This window comes from Lissotriton vulgaris, chromosome 2_1, assembly GCF_964263255.1.
Source record: "Lissotriton vulgaris chromosome 2_1, aLisVul1.2, whole genome shotgun sequence".
Classification (NCBI taxonomy): domain Eukaryota; kingdom Metazoa; phylum Chordata; class Amphibia; order Caudata; family Salamandridae; genus Lissotriton; species Lissotriton vulgaris.
In genome coordinates, this window is record NC_141687.1 from 607,978,126 (window position 1) to 608,001,502 (window position 23,377).

Genomic DNA, 23,377 nt, shown 5'->3' on the forward strand with positions numbered 1-23,377 from the left:
TGAATAGGGACAAAAAAGAAAGTTATTGATTCGTTGTCTCATTTTCAGGGCTCGGTATCACGGTCCAGGAATGAGAATAAGGCTTCGTCATCATACTCTGCGAATTCAGGCAGGGTGAGCTCAGTGTCACATGACAGAGTAGAAATTCCCTCATCTATGTTGCTGGCCACCTCCTCTTCATCCGGCACGCTCTCTCGTACTCTGAAATCTGGTGGTATGAGGTGCTGATTCATCTTGATCATTGTTAACCTCTCCACATTTTTGGGCGAGAGGCGGCTCCGTTTGGGAGTTACAATGCCACCAGCCGCACTGAAAACCCGTTCAGAAGACACGCTTGCGAGTGGGCAAGACAAATAGTTTAAAGCCAGGTTGGTGAGCTGTGGCCACAATTCTTTTTTCCCATGCCAATACGCCAATGGGTCAGAATTAACATAGACCTCTGTTGAGTCATTCAGATAGTCCTTCACCATCGACTCAAGGTCCTCATCCAAGGTTCCTCCACTTTGCTTAGCTCTTGCTGTGCCTCTGACCTTTTGAGAACCAAACCCACGCAGAGCTAGCCAATCCTCTTCAGCCTCCAATGTTTCTGTTGTGTTTCGTGCAGATGATCCGGTTGCCGGTGTCTTTAACGGCTGAGAGGTCACTTGTGCCACAGTCACAGGTGCAGAAGTGGATTGTTTTGACTGGGGATGGCCTGCTGATGTACTGCCATTTCCTTCAATTTCCAGCCGTTCTGTTTCAAACCTCTTGGCTGACAAGGCTAGCCAACGTTTGTACTTTGGAACAAGTTCATCATCAAAAGAAAAGAATGCTTGGCCTGCCAGCGCCTTTTTGTAGCGTGGATCCAGAATAGTAGCACAAATGTAATGCTGTTCTGAGTGGATCTTTTTAAGACGTTCATCACCTTGTAGGAGCTCTAATAATTGCTCAGCCAGAAGCAAAGAGTCTTGGTTTTTGTCATCTTTTTCAAACACAGAACACACCTCCTTCAGTTGGTCCTCCAGCATGTACAACAATGGGATAGCTTTTCCCAAATTAGAGTCCTCCTTGCTGACTGCACGCGTGAAGAACTCAAAAGGACGAAGCATGCGTGTCAGGCTTTGAACTATGTTCCATTGCGGCCCACCCATCCTCAGCTCCTCTGTACCCTCTGTAAGGAAATATTGATCGAGTTCCGTATACTGCTCATACAGACGCTCAAGCATGTAGAAGGTTGAGTTCCAACGTGTTACCACCTCCTGGATGAGTGCTTTCACTGGCATTTGACGTTGATATAGCAGGCTCCTCAGCTGCTTCCGGGCCTTAAAAGAATGGCTGAAATGCTTGCACATTTTTCGGCAGGTGTCCAATACACTGTATGCTGCACTGCCTTTATTACCCAAGAATTTTTGGACAACCAGGTTTATACAGTGCGCCAAACACGGCACTCTGAAATAGTAACCGTCCCTCATGGCCTTAACTATATTGGCGCCATTGTCCGTGGAAACATAACCAACCTTGCGTTTTAGTGGGGACAGCCAGTTAAGGACCTTTGTGTTAAAGACATCCAAAATGTTTTCTGCTGTGTGACGTTTCTCCAAACCAAACATGGCTAGTGTTGCATGTTTCCGAGCAGCTTTAAAAACAATGTTCGTGTCAACACCTGTGTTTAGCTTTGCTTTAGCCCCTGAAAAAGAGACCCAGTGTGCAGTGATGCACATGTAATCAGCGCCTGCGCCACTGGTCCACATGTCTGTTGTCAGATGTATAGTGTGAACAGCACTCTTCTGCAAAGCTGCCCCAATCACCTTCAGAACATCTTCATGTAGTGCTGGAACCGCAACTCGGGCAAAATAGAACCGGCTAGGAACCTTCCATTTAGGGCAGAGCGCTGCCACTAATTCTAGAAAACCAACCCCTTCTACAAAAGAAAAAGGGAGAAGGTCCAGAGCTAGCATTTTAGCCAGCTTAGTGTTATACAGACGCGTCATTGGGTGGTTGCGTTCATATTGTGCTTCTGTAAACAACATCTTTTTAATGTTGCCCTGGACCAAGGATTTACGGGATGATGATGATATCTTCGACCCAGTTACGCTCGCTGATGAACTTTTCCGCATTGATGTCTCACTCTCTCCCACACTCTTAGTGTGGCTCACATGGGGTGTGCTGCTGACAGGGGTACTGGGTGTAAGTGAAGTGTTTGAATCGTCTTCTTCCTCCTCGTCATTATCAGATGAAACAGCATTACGTGCAATTCCGGCTTCCTCGATCGCCTGTAGGTGCGCAAACCATTTGACAGCGTGCTTTTTTTCAAGATGACCTCTCTGGCCTCCGGTACCATAGTTGGAACCCAACTTACCACGACTAACTCGAAGCTTACACATGCTACAAATGGCTACGGTTTCATTTTTTGGGCAAACACTAAAGAAGTCCCAAACTGCAGACTTGAAATGTCTTTGGGGGCCGTAGGAGGCGGCGATACTGGTGGTGGTGGTCCTGCTGCTAATGCCAGATGAAGTGGAGGATGTGGATTGCCGAACTTCAGTACGTTTTGCACTTTCACCACCACGAATTGAGGTCGAGGACGAGGTGGGTACCTTCTTGCGAGGAAGAAATATGGAAGCGGTAGGTTTTGGTGTACTACTTAACTCCAAATCTAATGATTCCATTTCCATTGCCTCCTCGCCGACATCATCATCACGCTCAGCAGCTTCTCGGGATAGGGTCAAAATGTCTCTTTGCTGCATGCCCGGTGGGGCTGCAGTGACCTTTGTGATGACTGGCTCGTCGTCATCGTGAGAGGCTTCATCACCAGCAGTATCTGTCACTTCTTGTTGAGCCTCATCACACTCCATAGGTATGAGTTTTTGGACGACCTTCCTTTTACGCTTAGGTACCTGTGTCAGATCATGGTGTGCCTCACTGTCAGACCGCAGTTGTGGTTCCCAAGACAGATCACTTGCATCAGAACGAGGTGGGCTTGAAGAAGATGTAGACACCCCCCTTGATCTTTTCCTTGCTAGGGATGTGGAAGACAATGAATGATCATCAGGAGGAGTGGCTTCCAATGATACCTCGGCTTCATTGTCGATTTCCTGATGTGCCCCTACTTCGGGAGGAACAACTATTGTGGGCACTTGTGAACCTCCATGCACCTTTGCTTGCGCATCTCCTTTTGCTGCCTCTCCTTCCACATGTACTTGGGCGTGTACTTGCACATGGTGTTGTTGTTGCGGCTGTGGTTGTTCAACACTTGTCAGATGAGTTACAACAACCTGTGTTGATTCAGGGACATTGCTGCTACTTTCTTGCGATGAGCCAACATCACTGGTCGATGGTGATTGGAGAAGTACACTGACTGCCTCTGAAGCACTCAAGGGCTTTGACTTAAGTTGGCGTGGTGGTGGAGGCACTGAACCCAATGGAGCAGGGGTGCTGCTCCCAGCTTGGTCTCCAGCAGATCCTGCTGCTGCAGGCGTACTTTTTTTTTTCTCCCAAAAAACGTGGCGGGTGGCACACCAGCCTCCTTGGTAACTTGCTTCTTCTGCTCCTTACTAGCAATTTTCTTGCTAGAGGAGCTACAGAGACCTTTTTTTGGGGCCATCTTCTTCAGAGCAGGTCAGACAGCAGGCCGCAGTTGCACGAATTGTAGAGTTGTCTGAGGCCAGACGTGACGTCGCGTGACGTTATGCTGCACACACACACCGCTGCAGGACTTCTTCCTGGCACTGGTGGTTCTCTTGAGTCTTGTGCACCTAAAAAAAATGGAAGACAGAGGAACATCAGTTCAGTTATACAGCACAAAAAAATCGAAAAACACTGCAAAATCAGCACAATCCCAATCCATCCATGCCCTCCATAATGCTTAAATTCAAGACAACCCACAGAAAGACTAGGCCCATGCAAGACTCACTACCCCTGGGCATAAATAAAGGTTGAAAAGTAGGCAAAATGGTTGGAGGCCTAACAACAAAGCCTGCATTCAAAATGGCCACTTGCCTGCCAGCACATGGCCAGTGCCTGTAGCTGCACTCAAAATGGCCACCAGCCACATGGCCTGTCCCTCCCCATGAACACCCCCAAAAATCAAAAAACACTGCAAAATCAGCACAATCCCATTCCATCCATGCCCTCCATGATGTTTAAGTTCAAGACAGCCCACAGAAAGACCAGGCCCATGCTAGACTCAAATACCCCTGGTGAAAAGGCCACAAGTACAGGCCCAAAAAACGAAAATCACTGAAAAATCAGCACAATCCCATTCCCTCCATGGCCTCCATGATGTTTAAATTCAAGACAACCCACAGAAAGACTAGGCCCATACAAGACTCACTACCCCTGGGCATAAATAAAGGTTGAAAAGTAGGCAAAATGGTTGCAGGCCTAACAACAAAGCCTGCATTCAAAATGGCCACTTGCCTGCCAGCACATGGCCAGTGCCTGTAGCTGCACTCAAAATGGCCACCAGCCACATGGCCTGTCCCTCCCCATGAACACCCCCAAAAATCAAAAAACACTGCAAAATCAGCACAATCCCATTCCATCCATGCCCTCCATGATGTTTAAGTTCAAGACAGCCCACAGAAAGACCAGGCCCATGCTAGACTCAAATACCCCTGGTGAAAAGGCCACAAGTACAGGCCCAAAAAACGAAAATCCCTGAAAAATCAGCACAATCCCATTCCATCCATGGCCCCCATGATGTTTAAATTCAAGACAACCCACAGAAAGACTAGGCCCATGCAAGACTCACTACCCCTGGGCATAAATAAAGGTTGAAAAGTAGGCAAAATGGTTGCAGGCCTAACAACAAAGCCTGCATTCAAAATGGCCACTTGCCTGCAAGCACATGGCCAGTGCCTGTAGCTGCACTCAAAATGGCCACCAGCCACATGGCCTGTCCCTCCCCATGAACACCCCCAAAAATCGAAAAACACTGCAAAATCAGCACAATCCCATTCCATCCATGGCCTCCATGATGTTTAAGTTCAAGACAGCCCACAGAAAGACTAGGCCCATGCTAGACTCAAATACCCCTGGTGAAAAGGCCACAAGTACAGGCCCAAAAAACGAAAATCACTGAAAAATCAGCACAATCCCATTCCATCCATGGCCCCCTTGATGTTTAAATTCAAGACAACCCACAGAAAGACTAGGCCCATGCAAGACTCACTACCCCTGGGCATAAATAAAGGTTGAAAAGTAGGCAAAATGGTTGCAGGCCTAACAACAAAGCCTGCATTCAAAATGGCCACTTGCCTGCAAGCACATGGCCAGTGCCTGTAGCTGCACTCAAAATGGCCACCAGCCACATGGCCTGTCCCTCCCCATGAACACCCCCAAAAATCGAAAAACACTGCAAAATCAGCACAATCCCATTCCATCCATGGCCTCCATGATGTTTAAGTTCAAGACAGCCCACAGAAAGACTAGGCCCATGCTAGACTCAAATACCCCTGGTGAAAAGGCCACAAGTACAGGCCCAAAAAACGAAAATCACTGAAAAATCAGCACAATCCCATTCCATCCATGGCCTCCATGATGTTTAAATTCAAGACAACCCACAGAAAGACTAGGCCCATGCAAGACTCACTACCCCTGGGCATAAATAAAGGTTGAAAAGTAGGCAAAATGGTTGCAGGCCTAACAACAAAGCCTGCATTCAAAATGGCCACTTGCCTGCCAGCACATGGCCAGTGCCTGTAGCTGCACTCAAAATGGCCACCAGCCACATGGCCTGTCCCTCCCCATGAACACCCCCAAAAATCGAAAAACACTGCAAAATCAGCACAATCCCATTCCATCCATGCCATCCATGATGTTTAAGTTCAAACTAGCCCACAGAAAGACTAGGCCCATGCTAGACTCAAATACCCCTGGTGAAAAGGCCAGAAGTACAGCCCCAAAAATCGAAAATGACTGAAAAATCAGCACAATCCCAATCCATCCATGCCCTCCATGATGTTTAAATTCAAGACAACCTACAGAAAGACTAGGCCCATGCTAGACTCAAATACCCCTGGTGAAAAGGCCACAAGTACAGCCCCAAAAAACGAAAATCACTGAAAAATCAGCACAATCCCAATCCATCCATGGCCTCCATGATGTTTAAGTTAAAGACAACCCACAGAAAGACTCAGTCCACCCACCACTGAGTACCCCTGGGCAAAAGGCCCCAAAACAGCCCAAAAATCGAAAATTCCAAAATTTTAGTTGCAGCAACTGTAATGCCCCAAACAAACTTACTTGTAAAATTTCTAATCCAACAGTGATCCAAAGAAAGTCAAAAAGGCCTCAAATCCAAATATCCAGCAGCATCCACAAAAAGTAATCCTTCCAGCTCCAGATCGAAATGAAAAGTGACCAGGAGATGGACAAAGCACTGGGAGGAGCCTGCTGAACAGGAACAGGAAGTTGAAGACTGTGGGGCACTTCCTTCCTCCCACGCCCCTGCCCCCCTCCCCAAAATGGACTCCTCGCTAAAAAAGTGCAGGCAAATGTCAAACTACGGAGTTATTCAGATAAAAATCATCATTTCTAGAAGGTTTATGCTGCTTGCTGGTGGATTTCTTGTGCAGAATTGCAAATTTTATATTTTCGCTCGCCGCATCTCAAATCTCACAATTGCGAAGTACCGCGAGACGTGATCTCGCCGTACTCGCGTTGACAAACTATCGCTGGCAAGCCGCGCTGACGTAATCGCGCTTGCCAATTCCCGCGGGATCACACAGCAAGATCCAAAATGGCGCAGCACTCGCAAACTATCGAGAAAAACAACTCGGCAAACGATGATAAATGCCGCGCGCCGCAAAAATTGTATCACCAACGCCGCAAAAAAAATCCGCTGCGTGCGTATTTGCGGATTTTGCGGGAAATTCGCAAATCTCGCGGATTGCGAATTTCCCAAAAATCCGCAAAATCCGCGAGAGTAACGGATTTTCCGCCCATGCTTAATAGTGAGTGAGTCTGTGAGGGGATGTATGGATGAATGAGTGTGTGTATGGCTGTGTCAGTGAGTGAATGGATGTGTGATTTCAATAGTTTTAGTGGGTAAATGAGACTGAGCAATTTTGTCTTTGATTGACTGTCCTTTGATGTAAGTTACGCTGGGATGATCCTGTATTGGATTATGTTTTCAATAACAGGATCAGTTTTCAAGATATGCCAATTGCATCTAACAATTTGACTCTTGCCACAATCATATTTAGGAGAAGGTGGTAATTAATCTAAATTTCTGATCCGTATCTTCCATATTGATCCTTTCTAGTAGTAGATTTTCTCTTGTTTTTTTGCAGCCCTCTCCAGTGCATTGTCTAGCACTTTCTTAGGCTTTCCCCTTACGACCAAAATCTATTCATGGTTTCTTGCACTGCCTTCTCATACTCTTCAGCTCAAGTACATTTTCTCTTTAACTGGAGTAACCCCCTTAGGGGATATTGCATTTCAATGTGGTTGGATGGCTACTGGTCACAATTGCCGGTAGGAAGTCGTAATTAGGACCTAGTTTCCATAGGAAAAGCGTTTTCTAGCCTGCTTATAACTTTGGCGCTGCTTCATGATTCTTCATGAAATTTTCCCAAAAATGTGCCCCACTTTGTTTAGCTGTGCATGGAAAGTTTTGGGGTGATCCATCAAGCAGGAGCTGAGAAGAAAAGGAAGGTCAAAAAATGTGTGTTTCCATGTTAATTCCCTTAGAGATTTTAGACACCACTACATCCTGATCTGCTGGACGGAATTAGACCAAATTTGGCAGAGAAGTAACTCCTGGTCCAGAAAGAGCTGTACAGTAGTTGTTTAAGATATTAATTCAAAATGAAATATAGATATCTAGGAGTGCAACTCTTTTGTAACACTTCGCAAATCCATGCACCAAGAGCATTGCCATTATTGGCTGGCCGCTACCTAAATAGAAAGTTGCGGCCATCATTTTAAAAATTGGAGAGCAGTCCCTGGCTGCAAATAATTACAAGAAATGTAGTAGAGGAGGGCAGATATCCTGACCCCCTGGGTACAATTTGGGGGTTTGTAAGGGCTTGTAAGGGACCCATAATGGCCCCACAAAAAACTAGAATGATTTTGTTTTCCACATGCAAGGATTCACGAATTAGCACACCTTCATGTACTTCACAATAGGTACACAAATTCGGCCAAAAATTAAAATAAAAAAATAACTCACAGACTCACTCAGACACTAATTCACCTACTGACTCAAACACTTACCTCCACTGATAGATCTACCCAGGCACTCACACAACCACTCAGACCCACTCAGACACTTGCAGACCCACTGCACTGACAGACCCATTGAGGCACCCAGTCACAGACCCACTCTCTCACACACACACACACTCACACACCCACTCAGACACTGATGCACCCAATCTCAAGCCCACTCATACACTCTCACACCCAATCACAGGCCCCCTCAGACACTCATAGACCCACTCAGACACTCATGTACCCACTCAGACACTCATGTACCCACTCAGAGACCCACTCATGCACCCACTCACAGACCCAGTCAAACAATCATAACTCACTCACACACCCTCTCAGACACTCACACACCCACTCACAGACCAGATTAGGCACTCATACACCAACTCTCAGACGCTCTTACACACCCACTCACACTCAGTCAGATACTCATGTACCACTCACAGACCCACTCAGGTATTCACAGAGCCAGTCAGGCACTAAAACATCCACTCACCTGCTCAGACACTCCTGCACCCACTCACAGACCCATACAGTCACTCTAGTGCCCACTCAGACACTTACTCAGACACTTAAGCATTTACTCACAGATCCACTCAGACACTCTCACACCCATGCAAAGACCCACTCTTACACCCACTCACATACCCACTCAGACACTGATGCACCCAATCTCAAGCCCACTCAGATACTCTCACATGCAGACAGACACTCTCACACCCAATCACAGACCCACTCATACACTCTCGCACCCAATCACAGGTCCACTCAGACACTCACACACCCACTCAGACACTCATGTACCCTCTCAGAGACCCACTCATGCACCCACTCACAGACCCAGTCAAACACTAATAACTCACCCACACACCCTCTCAGACACTCACACACCCACTCACAGACCAGCTTAGGCACTCATACACCAACTCACAGACGCTCTTACACACCCACTCACACTCAGTCAGATACTCTTGTACTACTCACAGACCCACACAGGTATTCACAGAGCACCTAAGGCACTAAAACACCCACTCACCTGCTCAGACACTCATGCACCCACTCACAGACCCATACAGTCACTCTAGTGCCCACTCAGACACTTACTCCGACACTTAAGCATTTACTCACAGATCCACTCAGAAACTCTCACACCCATGCAAAGACCCACTCTTACACCCACTCACATACCCCCTCAGACACTCACGCATTCACTCACTCAGGCACCAACTCACAGACCCACTCAGAATTTTACGCACTCACTCACAGGCCCACTCACACACTTACGCACCCACTCTCAAACCCACTCAGATGCTCTCACACCCATTCACATACCCACTCAGACACTCACACACCATTCACTAAACTCACTAAGACACTTATACATCCACTCTCAAACCCACACAGACATTCTCACACCCATTCAGATACTTTCACACCCACTTAGACACTCATGCACCCACTCACAGACCCCTTCAGACACTGACAGACCTACTCAGACACTCATGCACCCACTGACAGACCTGCCCAGATACTCACACACCCACTCACAGACCCCCTCAGACACTCATAGACCCACTCAGACACTCATGCACCCACCCACAGACCTGCTCAGACACTCACACAGCCACTCACAGATCCGCTCAGACACTCATGCACCCACTCGCAGACTGTTGGAACCAGCAGTGTCTAGTTGGCTGAAGGGATGCCCCCAGCCAGGCATAACTACTGCTCCTGTCAAGGGCAGGTGATTACACTCACTGTATAACCGGTGCTCACCCTTGAGTAGCCTGGCACTGAGCAGTCATGCTCACTACAAATGCAAATTTTAAAGCAAAGGCACAGCAGGCACTCACGATAAATGCAATGAGCATCCCAAAAAAAGACTTCACAAAGGATGTATATCAAACACTTATATTCAACACACACATGCACTCTTTATATGCCTGGCATAAAACACAATGGTCAATTCCAAATGTTACTCCCCCCAATAGAGAGAGAGCACCCAATGTCAAATGGTACTGTGCTATTGGCACCATTCAATGTGTTAGGCAGCATTGTGAATCACACGTGGTCTGCACATGATCACTCCCACTCACACACACTCAGGCTGCACCACTATGCAGTGCGACAGAGATCAGCCAGTCTGTACGGCATGCCTTTACACACACATAGGCACTCAACACCCTAATGCGGTGTCACTGGTACCCAGCAGGCATATGGTTCACCCACTGCAGACTCCATGGTCCAAGCATCCCTCCACCCTCAAGTTTACCCCGATTCCTCTATAGCCCCAGATGGAAGATAACCAGCCCAGCAGAGGCACGCAGCTGAAGTCACACTTAGTGTGGGTCCTCAGAAAGCAGATGGGAAAATGTAACAGTTTTATTTAGGAGGTAGACACAAACAAGGAAGAGCTTAGCAGCCACTCAGGAAGTTCACTGACAGGTCTCAAAACATAAAGGAGTCATGCAGTCTCTTGACCCACTTCCAAACTGTCTCAGAAGCGTTTCTTCAACCCAATCAGTCTCTCTTGCTACTACCCGGTGCAATATTGTCTTCGAGAAGGGCCAGATATGGAGAGGACAGTTGGTCCGCCGTGATGAGGGTCAACAAGGGAACAATTGATGAATGGGGAGTAACACAGGAGAGCCTTTTGATAGGATGAGGCAGCCTGATGGGTACATGATGATCCGGGTCCTGCCAAGGCAATCTGGGCACAGCAACTGGTGTGCATGGGATGAGTCACACCAGGCACTTCAGATTTCAAACATGAGGAGCGGCAAATTCCACACCTCCATGGTCTGGAGGCACAAATACCACATTGAGTTGAGTTACACCAGGCAATTCCAGGGACACACAGTGAACAGTTGCAAGTGCATACCTCTCTGGAAATGAGGCACAACATCTGGTGCACATTAATACAGGTTACACCAGACCAATTTGGTCACACACAAATAGGCACAAGTTCAGCACAGCCATATGAGGTAGAATGAGGCACTACTCCGGGCACCCCCCACATCCGAGGGTTGCACCCTGTGAATCGGACACTGACCACAATAAACATGCAGTCGGCATGCCGAAACAGCAAAGCGGGGTCCCGCAACCGGTGAATCCGTTCACCATCACTAGACACTGATGAGTATCGAAGTCCCCGCATTATGGGAACCACATGCTTCAGATGTAGGCAAGCTTTCTGGTGCTCTGCACTAGGCAAACTGGTCTCAAGAAACAATTCTTATGTTTAAGCTCACACCACACTACTAGTTTGGATTCAGTAGCCAAGGTGGGCCCTTGAGAGGGCACTGCTCTCCAGATGTCACAGGTAGATGGTGTAGATTCCTCGGGGGAGATCTTTGATGTCCCTGAGATCTCCGGAAGAACAGGAGGCCTGCCCTGTGACCCAAGAAGAACAATCTTCAGGGCACCACACTTCAGCAGTTCCTCGGCCCAGGCCAGTATCTATTTGGACAGGTATCCTTCATGTTCACAACAGAGTCCTCTGACAATGAGCACCATGCAGTCTGAGTTCTTTGGTCCCACGTCTCCACAAGCATATCTCACCCTTTACGGGAGGTTGGCAACCATAATTATACTGTTGTGTGTCCTTGAAGTAAGGGTAGTTTATGGGTTTTCCCTCTGAACCACAGATGTCGCCCCTAAATTGTAGGCTTGTCTGCTAGGGGGCCATGGAAGGCAGATCTTAATCATTTGTGGGGCCATGAACCAGCCCCTAAGGGCTAAGTGTCACAACCTCTATCTTCAATCTATCCCATTCAGCCCTCAAACAGCAGAGGTCTGCAGTTCACGTGGAATACTTATGTTTTATGGCTGTCGATTGGGGAATTGAGAGATGTACTCCCCCCGACCCCTGGCGTTCACTGGAGCCAGCCACTACAGTCCCTGAGACTCTTGGAGCAAAGAATTGTAAATAGTCTATAAGTGGCATTTCTCCATGAGTTATACTAAACCTCACTTTACCAATGGAAAGGGGTTGGCACTTTGAATCCATTCATATGAAACATCTTGAGGCTGCCCCACTGCAATCCACCATTACAGTGCAAGGTATTGTCAACCATTTTCCCATAATAACTTATAGGCAGAGCAGGCGTGATAGGTAGTCAAAATACACATAGGAATTCCTCGCTACCTTGACGCATGTGCACTACTGTGCATCCTGACCAGCATTGGCAGTAGGCAAACATAGTTCAGAGATCCGGTGGTGCCAGTGCGCCTTCTCCTGTCTGCACAGCAGACTGGACATGGGTTTAACCAATATGTACGTCTGTGTGCACACACTAACCTGCATTGGCAGGTGACACTCACAAACATGGGCACCATAGATGCTGGTGCCCACTCACAGCAGCCTACACTGGCAAGCTGCTCATAAGTTTACCTACAATAGGTACCAGTGCACACCCACCAGTCTACAATGACAGATTAGCCCATGTTTCAGAACTTGAAATCAGTGCCATTTCCCAACATGGATAGAAAGGGTGTGAGCAAAACTCTTGTGGATAAAGCAAAAAGTTCTGGTAACCACTACCTGACGTGTATCAGGTCCAACACAGACTGACTCAGACACTCACGCACCCACTTACAGACCCATTCAGACACGCACGCACCCACTCACAGACCCACTCACTCACCCACTCACAGACCTGCTCAGACACTCATGCAGCCACTTAGAGAGCCACTCTTTCACTCACGCATCCAGTTGAAGGCCTACTCAGACAGTCACACAGCCACTCACATACCCACTCAGACAATGACGCACCCACTCACAGACCCATTCAGAGATTCACGCAGCCACTCACAGTCCCACTAAGTTGCTCACGTACCCAGTCAGATTCACAGAGTGACTGACACAGTTGAGAATCTTAAATGTGGTGCTGTGTATTGAATGTGTGGTTTTATTTTGTAGATTTGCGATGCATTCACTAATTCGAATAAAACATTTCAAAAAAAGGTTTTAAAAAGAAAAGGAAACAGTGTTTGTGAAAGGGGTGGCTCTTAGAGGAGCCTTCGTGTTTATTGTGTGTAGATTATAACTATACATAATACAAGATGCAGGCTTTCAAGTTGTTAAGAAACACCTGTTTGCCTTTCTCTGTTGTGGTCTCTGAGAAATGTAGAAACAGTTTTATTTACGTGTTTACTGGCTTTGTCTATCTCTAGACAGAATTTGTTTGACCACTTCTATATCTGCCTTTGGCAAATGTTGGAGAACACCAAGACAGTGTGAGTAAAAAGTGCCATTAATTGACCAAAGATATCTGTTAGACCTGGCATCTTTGGCCTGTTTTCCTCCTGTATTTTTTGCTTCTGACCCCTTGTTTTTGACTGTGTGCTGCATTTTATTTTGCTGGTTTTAGGACACGAGGTGCTGTATCATTGCTTACCTGTGCTAAAGTGCAAGTGTTCCCTGTGTAAATTGTATTGGTGATTGTTTTATACATCATTGGCATGTATGATTTAGTAGTAAATCCCTAGTAAAGTGCACCAGGTGTTCCCAGCGCCGGTAAATCAAAAGTTACTAGTGGGCATGCAGGACTGATTGTGCCACCCACACGAGTAGCCCTGCAAACATGTCTTAGACCTGCCACTGCAGTGTCTGTGAGTGCAGTTTTAAAAAGCCATGTCGACCTGGAAAGTACACCCACATGCCAGTCCCAAACCTTTCCTTTTACTACATGTAAGGCACCCCTAAGGTGGGCCCAAGATAGCCCCATGGGCAGGGTGTAGTGTATTTAAAAGGTAGGACATGCACTGGTGTCTTTTACAGGTCTTGATAGTGAATACTGCTAATTTGTTTTTTCACTATTGCAAGGGCTATCTCTCCTATAGTTTATCATTGGAGCTGCCTTGTAACTTCTTACAAATGTAACTCCCAATTGAGAAGAGATGGAGATTTGGAGTTTGGGTCTTGGAACCCACAATTTAAAGCAACATATTTTAGTGAAGTTGTTTTTTAAGTAGCGTGTTTGGAAATGCCACTTTTAGAACGTGGGCATGTTCTTGCTTTACCAGTCTGTGCCTCTGCCTCCCTGTGAAATCCATGCCTGAAGGAGTATGACATTTGGGCTGTTTGTGCATTCACCTTAAACAGTCACAAAGGGAGCTGAGGTGTGCCTATCTCCCTGTATGGATTGTATGGGCTGTGAGTGTGTGTGTTTGAGAGAGTGGTTCTGTTGGTTCGGTGATGTCACTGACCATGTCATGAGTGATGTAATATGTGAGGTCATAAGCAGTGCATTATGGGGGAAAAAGTTATAGTTTGCCCAGGTAACTATAACTGCTGAACTTCTATGATATTCTACGTGTGAAATCTGAGCTTAACTATAAGGTCGCTATAATGTTTTTTTTTTTTTTAGTTAAAAATATATATATATATTCATATCTATCTATCTCTCTCTCTCTCTCTCTCTCTCTCTCTCTCTCTCTCTCTCTATATATATATATATATATATATATATATATATATATATGTATATATATATATATATATATATATATATGTATATATATGTATATCCTCAATTGTATTCAAATCAAATAATATATTCCCCTCTCCCACCCTAAAAGCTGTTGTAATGAGCTTTAGGATCAATAGTTTTGTCCATAAGTAGGAGGGCACCAATGTAATCTTATTACTTTCTGCTGCCCATTCGATAACGTATGACGTTTGATGATTCTCCTTAAAGTAAAGATAAGAGACTTGGGTTATACGATAGATAGAAAAAAAAAGAAGAAAAAAACAGAGAATACAGCTACTAAATCAAATGATTACATTGGTGCACTCATGGAGAAATCTATTGTACAGAATTGAGCTCTGGAAGCAGCGAGAACTCTAGGAGTGGGCATATTACTTAGAGACAGAGTGGAACCTTGGCCTGTGAATTCCAAGAATCACACTGCCACCTTTGTGGAGCTCCAGGATCAGGCTGCTGCTGGTAATCAAGGTCTTGGTTATTGGAATCCCTAGATACTGATTCACTCCACATTCAATCCTGCTGTGCTGCCTAAATGAGGCAAGGCAGCACGGCAGGCAGCTCAAAACAATTTGCCTTCTCATCCTAGTTTGTTGAAAGGTCGCACCAAACTGATTAATGTGTGTGCTCACCCCACCTTCTTTCAACAACCGGGACATGTATTTATAGCAGAGGTTGTGAAGTGGGAGGAATCAGAGAGGCAAGACGTGCCCATACGTTTTTCATTTATGTAAAACCGTTACTTACTTTTTTTTTAAAAGAAAACCGTCCCAGGACGGTTAATTCTGATAGTTTAAATTCTTCAGCTGAAGCGCCATTCCGGAGTCACCTGTGCTGGGAAACCGAAGGAAGCAGACAGTTATACAAGAAACAAGCCTTCTTGCCAGGGTGACTGCTTGCCTGAAAGAAATGCAAATGGGCGTAATCTACAAATGTAAAAGGTGTTTCGGAGCTAGTACTTTCTTTAATTGATGGATTCACACGGAGCTTTGTGATGACAAATATAAATTCTTTTTGAGTGGTAGTGCAAGAGAGTTACCAGCTGAGCTGCCAAGTGCCTGCTTTTAAGCAACATTTATAGAAAAAGAATTGCAATACATACAGTCCAGGTCTTACTAAAATCTAGATTTTTGAATCACCATTTTATCTTAACACTTTCTCTGCTTTTTGTTGTAGTCTATCTTATACTGTATGTAATGAAAGTTTAAAATAATGAGTTCCATGGAGCATATTATCAACCACGGCGTTAACATTATTGACACGCCGGAATGCATTCGCCAGCATCAATTCATGCATCTTGGAATTAAAGAGCCTCTAAAGAATCCCCCTCTGGCCTCCGCTCTTTCTTTTCCAGGAAAGTGGTTTCTTCATATATTCCGCGCACAGCCAGGAGCAAGGTACGGATGGCCCTGCTGTGTAATTCTATGTCAGGACAGGAGGCTCCGATTATGCTTTCTCATTTCTTTAATGAAATGCTCAGCAGCCATAAAAACAACCCAAAAACTACATTTCCCATGAACACCAGGGAATAACCATAGATGGTAGAGTATAAAAGGTCCCAACATTAGTCTGTCTTCCTCTTTCTTTGCTGCTCCGCAGCCAGTTAAGTGCATATTTTCTTCTCTTACAGCATATTGTTACTCTGTTGACTTATTGCTTTGCTTACCTGTTGTGCTTTGCGCATTTGAGGTTCGCGTGTTTGGGGCTTTGTCTCCGTCTTACTTACGTTCTCTTCCGTTGGAGCGTGTGGTCACCTCCGTTGTTCCGTGCGCTGTCTCGCGCTCGTGTCCTCTTGTGGAGTGGGAGCAGGGGTTTCCGTTTCCTTAGGGGAGCGCGAGCGCTCTCGAGACGGTGTTTGGTGACAGGTGACAGTCGCGCGTGCGCGCTGTCCTATTTCCGGTTTCAGGTTTTCTCCTCAGAACTGGTTGAGTGACGACGTCTTTGGCGTACTGCCCACGACCTGTCTACCAACTTTAACCCCGTCAGACGCCGTGGTTTCTAGAGGACTGCGGTTGCAACATTGTGGCATAGGCTCTGCCTAGAGTGTATTGTTGTGCAGGCTTTGGCTCCCTCCACGCTTGAATTGATTTCTGGAAGCCCGGACCCGGTTCCTGCTTCCTTCAAAGCCTGCTTTGGGGTTACACACTCCCCCTTGACTGGTGTTTCGGCACTCTGATTTTAGTCGTCTGGTGGGCATTAATTTTCTACTTTGTAGAATGGCGGAATATTATGACGCTGACGACGACTACTACTATGATGGCGAGGAGGAGGACTCCTTGGAGCAGAATTTGGTGGAGCAGTTGGACAAGGGGGTCCAACAGTCGGTTAACAAGGCACTGGTGCCTGCAATTAACCCCCTGAAGCGTCATCTTACTCAGTACGCCCAACAGCAGGGTTGGTTGCCTGCTGCGAAGAAGTCGGCTAAGTCGCCGATGAATCCTCATAAGGCTGACTTTCAGCGCCTTGCGAAGAGTTTGGCGGCCGCTCCTTCCGCTTCTTCAGCTCCTCATGAGTCGGAGTCGGATAATGCCCACTCTTCAGCTTCTTCTGACCACGCTTCACCTCCCCCTCGGAAGAGGGTCTGTAAGGAACACTTTGTAGACGCACCTGAGCGTCCTTCGGTCCTGAATTTCGAGCCGGCGGACATCGTCCACCCGAACTCTTCATCGTGGACGCCTTCACCTGCGGTGGCGGCTTATATTGAATCCCACATTCGCCAGCCTTTTGAGGCCTCGGTTCGGGCGCGTCTGCGTTCTGAGTGCCCGAGACCGGACTTAGCAGACCATCTCTCCGACACCCCAGAGGTTGACCCCATGATGGTCACGTATTTAAAAAAGTACGCGAAAGACCCAAAGAAAGGTTTAGACAGATCCTGGAAGTCCTGTCAGGACAAAATGCTCGATTTATTGGCTCCCCTCACCAAACTCTTGGACCTTGGTTATAAGGCTGACGAGGCTTCGGCTCTGGTGAATCCTAAAGAATTAATTGAGTGGGCCCAGCGGGCGATTTGTTATCTAGGCAATGCGAATTGCGCGATGTCGACTGAACGTCGCAGGTCCATCCTCTTAAAGTTGGATCCTAAACTTTCAGAACTGGCGACGTCTGAGTCTGGCCCTGAGGCACAAGGATTGTTGTTCGGACAGCCTTTCCTGAAGGAGCTCACTCGATTTGTCTCTACATTTAGTGGCATTGACAAGGCGCAGGCCTCTTTGAGACGGGCCATGCGTCCGGTTTTTGCTAAGGCCGGGCGTGGAAGGGGACGCTCGTTCGGCCGAGGCTCTGCGAACCAGTCCCAGAAGGGAAATTCCTCTCAGCAGAGAGGATCCTACGACTCCGGCTACTCCACCCGAGCCAACTTTTACCCCTCCAGAAAGGGAAAAGGACAGTATGGAAAAGGCCGATCTGGTGGTCAACAGGGACAGTACCATGATGCCTCCTCTACAGGTGAGCCTAATAAATGCATGCGATGTGATGTTGGGGGGTCGCATTCAATTTTTCCTGCACAATTGGCGCATGATCTCAAGCGATGCATGGGTTCTGCAAACTGTTCAAGGGTTCCAAATAGAGTTTTATCATCCAGTGCATCAAACTCGTCCTCCCCCTTGTTTGCATTTTCCTCTGAAGGACCAAGAGTGTCTCTCCGAGGAAATAGCCACCCTCCTCAAGAAAGGAGCGATTGTTCCCACGACTCGTCATCCCTTGGGGTTTGCCAGTTCTGTCTTTCTGGTCGAGAAGAAGGGAGGCGGCTCTCGCCTTGTTCTCAATCTGAAAGATTTCAACGGGGTAGTAGTCTACCGGCATTTCAAGATGGAGGGCATCCATCTTTTGAGGGATCTCTTACGAGAGGGGGATTGGATGGTCCGTCTGGTTCTCAAGGATGCATACCTCTCGATTCCGATTTTTCAGCCCCATCGCCGTTTCCTTCAGTTTCTGTGGCAAGGGGTTTGGTACGAGTATCAGGTTCTCCCCTTCGGTCTGTCATCGGCACCGTGGTGTTTCACGAAACTGTTGAGACCTGTAGTAGAACATCTACGTTCTCGGGGTGTGCGATTGATAATTTATCTGGACGATATCCTCCTGATGGCGGATTGTCCTCTTCAACTTATGCGTCATCTGGAATGGTCTGTAGATATGTTACAATCTCTGGGCTTTCTGATCAATGTTCAGAAGTCGGTTTTGGTTCCCTCCCAGTCTGTAGACTTCCTGGGCTTCCAGATAGATTCGGTGTCCTGTCAACTTCTCTTACCCAAGCAAAAGATGCGTTACATCAAGAGGGAGTTGACGTCTGTTATTTCCAGACCGACTGTGTCGTTGAGGTCGTTGGCGCGAGTAGTGGGGCTTCTAGCATCTTCCATTCAGGCGATCTTTCCGGGCCCTCTACATTACCGGGCCATGCAACGCCTGAAAATTCTGCATCTCCGGAAAGGTCTCGGGTATTCAGACCAGATCCCTCTTACGGAGGAGGTCCGTTGGGAGATGCAGTGGTGGTTGGACCACATGGAGGCCTGGAATGGTCGAGCCCTCTTCGGGTCTTCCCCGGATCTAGTGATAGAGTCCGATGCCAGTCGGTGGGGATGGGGAGCCCGTTGCGGGTCTGTTTCGACAGGGGGTCGCTGGTCACCTCAGGAACTGACTCTGCATATCAATTGTCTGGAACTCCTAGCGGGTTCATTTGCGATCAAGTGTTTCTCTCCCCCGCGCCCGAGTTGTTGTGTCCTTCTTCGGATGGACAATGTCTCGGCAGTCCGCTACGTGAACAAGCTGGGCGGGACCCGTTCCAAAATCTTGGCGGAGATCGCCAAACATTTCTGGCACTTTTGTCTGCAAAACAAGATCCCTGTTATTGCGGAGTCTCTTCCGGGATGCCACAATCAAATTGCGGACTGGCACTCCCGACATCTCCGGGATTACAGCGATTGGAGGCTCCACCCTCGAGTCTTCCGTGCTCTCCAACGGCATTGGGGTCCTTGTCAACTGGATCTGTTTGCCTCGCGTCTGAATGCGCAACTCCCGCGCTTTTACAGTTGGAGACCGGACCCTCAGGCTCTGGCCACGGATGCGTTTCTCCAGCAGTGGCCATCGACCCTTTGCTATGCCTTTCCACCGTTTCTGATGATTCCCAGGGTCTTGGCTTATTCCAAACGTTTCCAGACGGATCTGATTCTGATTGCTCCTCTCTGGAGGGCTCAAGCTTGGTTTCCGGTGCTTCTGGAAATGTGCTCCACTCCGCCGTTGCTCCTTCCCCAGTTGTGGAATCTCTTGTTGGATCCTCTCGGAGATCCACATCCCCTGATCTCCTCGGGCTCCCTCCAGTTGCTCGCGTGGAAGATCTCGGGGACCGTTGGGCGATCCCGGGCATTTCAAGCGACGCTTCCAGGTACCTTCGTGAGGCATGGGCCCCCAATACTCACAAACGATACAAGGGATCTTGGAAGCGATGGTGCGATTGGTGTGATCAACAACAAGTTAATCCCATTTCAGCAGATGTCAGTATGATTGTTAACTTTTTGGCTTCTTTAGCCACCTCGGGACTGGCTTACTCCACTATCAATGGCTTCCGCTCTGCTATTTCGGCAGGCCATACCCACATTGATGGGAAACCTGCGGGTGAACATCCTTTCGTTTCCAGGATCCTTAAGGGTATTCGGTTTGCGAAACCTCCCAATCCGAAGTATGTTACATTGTGGGACGTTTCGGTGGTTCTCCGTTTCTTGGAGTCCTGGCCTTCGAACTCTTTGCTTTCCCGCAAGCAATTGTCGGCGAAGTTGACTATGTTGCTGTGCTCAGTTTCCTGTAAGCGTGTGTCTGATGTCCACGCTTTGGATCTTGCTGGTCGAAGTTTTACTCCTGAAGGGGTTTCCTTTCGTCTTTCTCGGCGTACAAAATCTAATACGCCTTCTATTTTTTATCCCTCTTTTCCCTCGCATCCCAACCTTTGCGTTGTGCAATGCTTAAAAGATTACGAGGTGAGTACTGCTTCTGTGCGTTCTGACATGCAGGGTCAATTGCTGATTGCTTTGCAAAAGCCCTTTCGCCCTGTCACTCCTGCTACTTTGGCGCGCTGGGTACGGGGTCTTATGTCTGAAGCAGGTATTGATGTTTCTGTGTTTGGCGCACATTCGGCACGTGGGGCTATGGCGTCCAAAGCCTTCTCCATGGGTGTTACTTTGTTTGATATAATGAAGGCTGCAGATTGGTCATCTGATTCTGTATTTAAAACGTTTTATTACAAGCCGATTGATTGTGTTGCTTCTGTGGTGGTGGATCAGCTTTAAACAAGCATAATCGGAGCCTCCTGTCCTGACATAGAATTCAAAATTTGCAAACATTCGTGACAAGAATTTTCAATTCTATTAAGGACAAGGAGGCGAGGATTATCCCACCCAGGTTTTTCCATATTTGTATGCTTATGTATTAGGATTATATACATGCATTTGCAAATATTTCTCTCCCTGTTCCCTTCCCTGATTGACTCTTGACAGTCTTGTTGGGTTTGGATATTATGGCTCTGTCTCTTGTTTCAGGCTCAGATCAGAAGTGATGTCGCTCCTGCCTTGCCGGGATCTGTCTCTCCTCCTGTCGTCTGGACCCATGGTTCGTCAGCTGCCTACTTCCGGATTCTGTGGATGACAGCGGCTTGTTTGGAATTGTTGTTCCTGTTCTACTTGGGATTTTACTTTAATTTGGATATATTTCCACAAAGAAAGAGGAAGACAGACTAATGTTGGGACCTTTTATACTCTACCATCTATGGTTATTCCCTGGTGTTCATGGGAAATGTAGTTTTTTGGTTGTTTTTATGGCTGCTGAGCATTTCATTAAAGAAATGAGAAAGCATAATCCTCGCCTCCTTGTCCTTAATAGAATTGAAAATTCTTGTCACGAATGTTTGCAAATTTTGAAGTGACCCGGATAAGACTGGCAACGCACTGCCTGCAGTGAATCACTGTCCGAGGGATCGAGAAATCCGGTGTCCACCGAAGCAAGTGAGGGAGAGAAGTGCAGTGGGTGGTATTTGACCCCCGTTAGGACGTTGTATATCGATACGGCTGTCCCTGCACATGGATTTTCCTGTTTGCTTGGTTGCAGCGGTCCGAGGGGACCAGAGGAGGCGCTTTGGGACACTGGTGCATTAAAAGGAGTCGAATCACCCCAACCTGCAAAAGACATTGGAACTGTGGCTATCACTAACTTGCCCCCCACACCACCGGCCCAGCAGCATGAACATGTTGCCTGCTGGGAGTTGGAGTTCATTCATGCTCACATGACCTCCAACAGGTGAGTTCATTCAACTAGGGGAGGAGTCCGATGCCGTCCGCATCATTTAGCGAAGCAGGATTTTGGGAATTACTGTGAGACTTTCAGTTGGTGCAGGGCGCTGAAGAAGGCAATTGACATGCCGAAGTGCATTCGCTGCCATCAATTCATGCATCTTTGAATTAAAGAGCCTCTAAAGAATCCCCTCTGGCCTCCGCTCTTTCTTTTCCAGGAAAGTGGTTTCTTCATATATTCCGCGCACAGCCAGGAGCGTGGTACGGATGGCCCTGCTGTGTAAGTGACCCGGATAAGACTGGCAACGCACTGCCTGCAGTAAATCACTGTCCCAAGGGATCAAGAAATCCGGTGTCCACCTAAGCAAGTGAGGGAGAGAAGTGCGGTGGGTGGTATTTTACCCCCGTTAGGACGTTGTATAGCGATACGGCTGTCCCCGCACATAGATTTTCCTGTTTGCTTGGTTGCAGCGGTCGGAGGGGACCAGAGGAGGCGCTTTGGGACACTGGTGCATTAAAAGGAGTCGAATCACCCCAACCTGCAAAAGACATTGGAACTGTGGCTATCACTCACTTGCCCCCCACACCACCGGCCCAGCAGCATGAACATGTTGCCTGCTGGGAGTTGGAGTTCATTCATGCTCACATGACCTCCAACAGGTGAGTTCATTCAACTAGGGGAGGAGTCTGATGCCGTCCGCATCATTGAGCGAAGCAGGATTGTGGGAATTTCTGTGAGACTTTTAGTTGGTGCAGGGCACTGAAGAAGGCAATTGACACGCCGAAATGCATTCACAGCCATCAATTCATGCATCTTTGAATTAAAGAGCTTCTAAAGAATCCCCCTATGGCCTCCACTCTTTCTTTTCCAGGAAAGTGGTTTCTTCATATATTCCGCGCACAGCCAGGAGCGTGGTACGGAAGGCCCCGCTGTGTAAGTGACCCGGATAAGACGAATCACTGTCCCGAGGGATCAAGAAATCCGGTGTCCACCGAAGCAAGTGAGGGAGAGAAGTGTGGTGGGTGGTATTTTACCCCCGTTAGGACGTTGTATAGCGATACGGCTGTCCCCACACATGGATTTTCCTGTTTGCTTGGTTGCAGCGGTCCGAGGGGCCCCGAGGAGGCGCTTTGGGACACTGGTGCATTAAAAGGAGTCGAATCACCCCAACCTGCAAAAGACATTGGAACTGTGCCTATCACTAACTTGCCCCCCACACCACCGGCCCAGCAGCATGAACATGTTGCCTGCTGGGAGTTGGAGTTCATTCATGCTCACATGACCTCCAATAGGTGAGTTCATTCAACTAGGGGAGGAGTCCGATGCCGTCCGCATCATTTAGCGAAGCAGGATTTTGGGAATTACTGTGAGACTTTCAGTTGGTGCAGGGCGCTGAAGAAGGCAATTGACATGCTGAAATG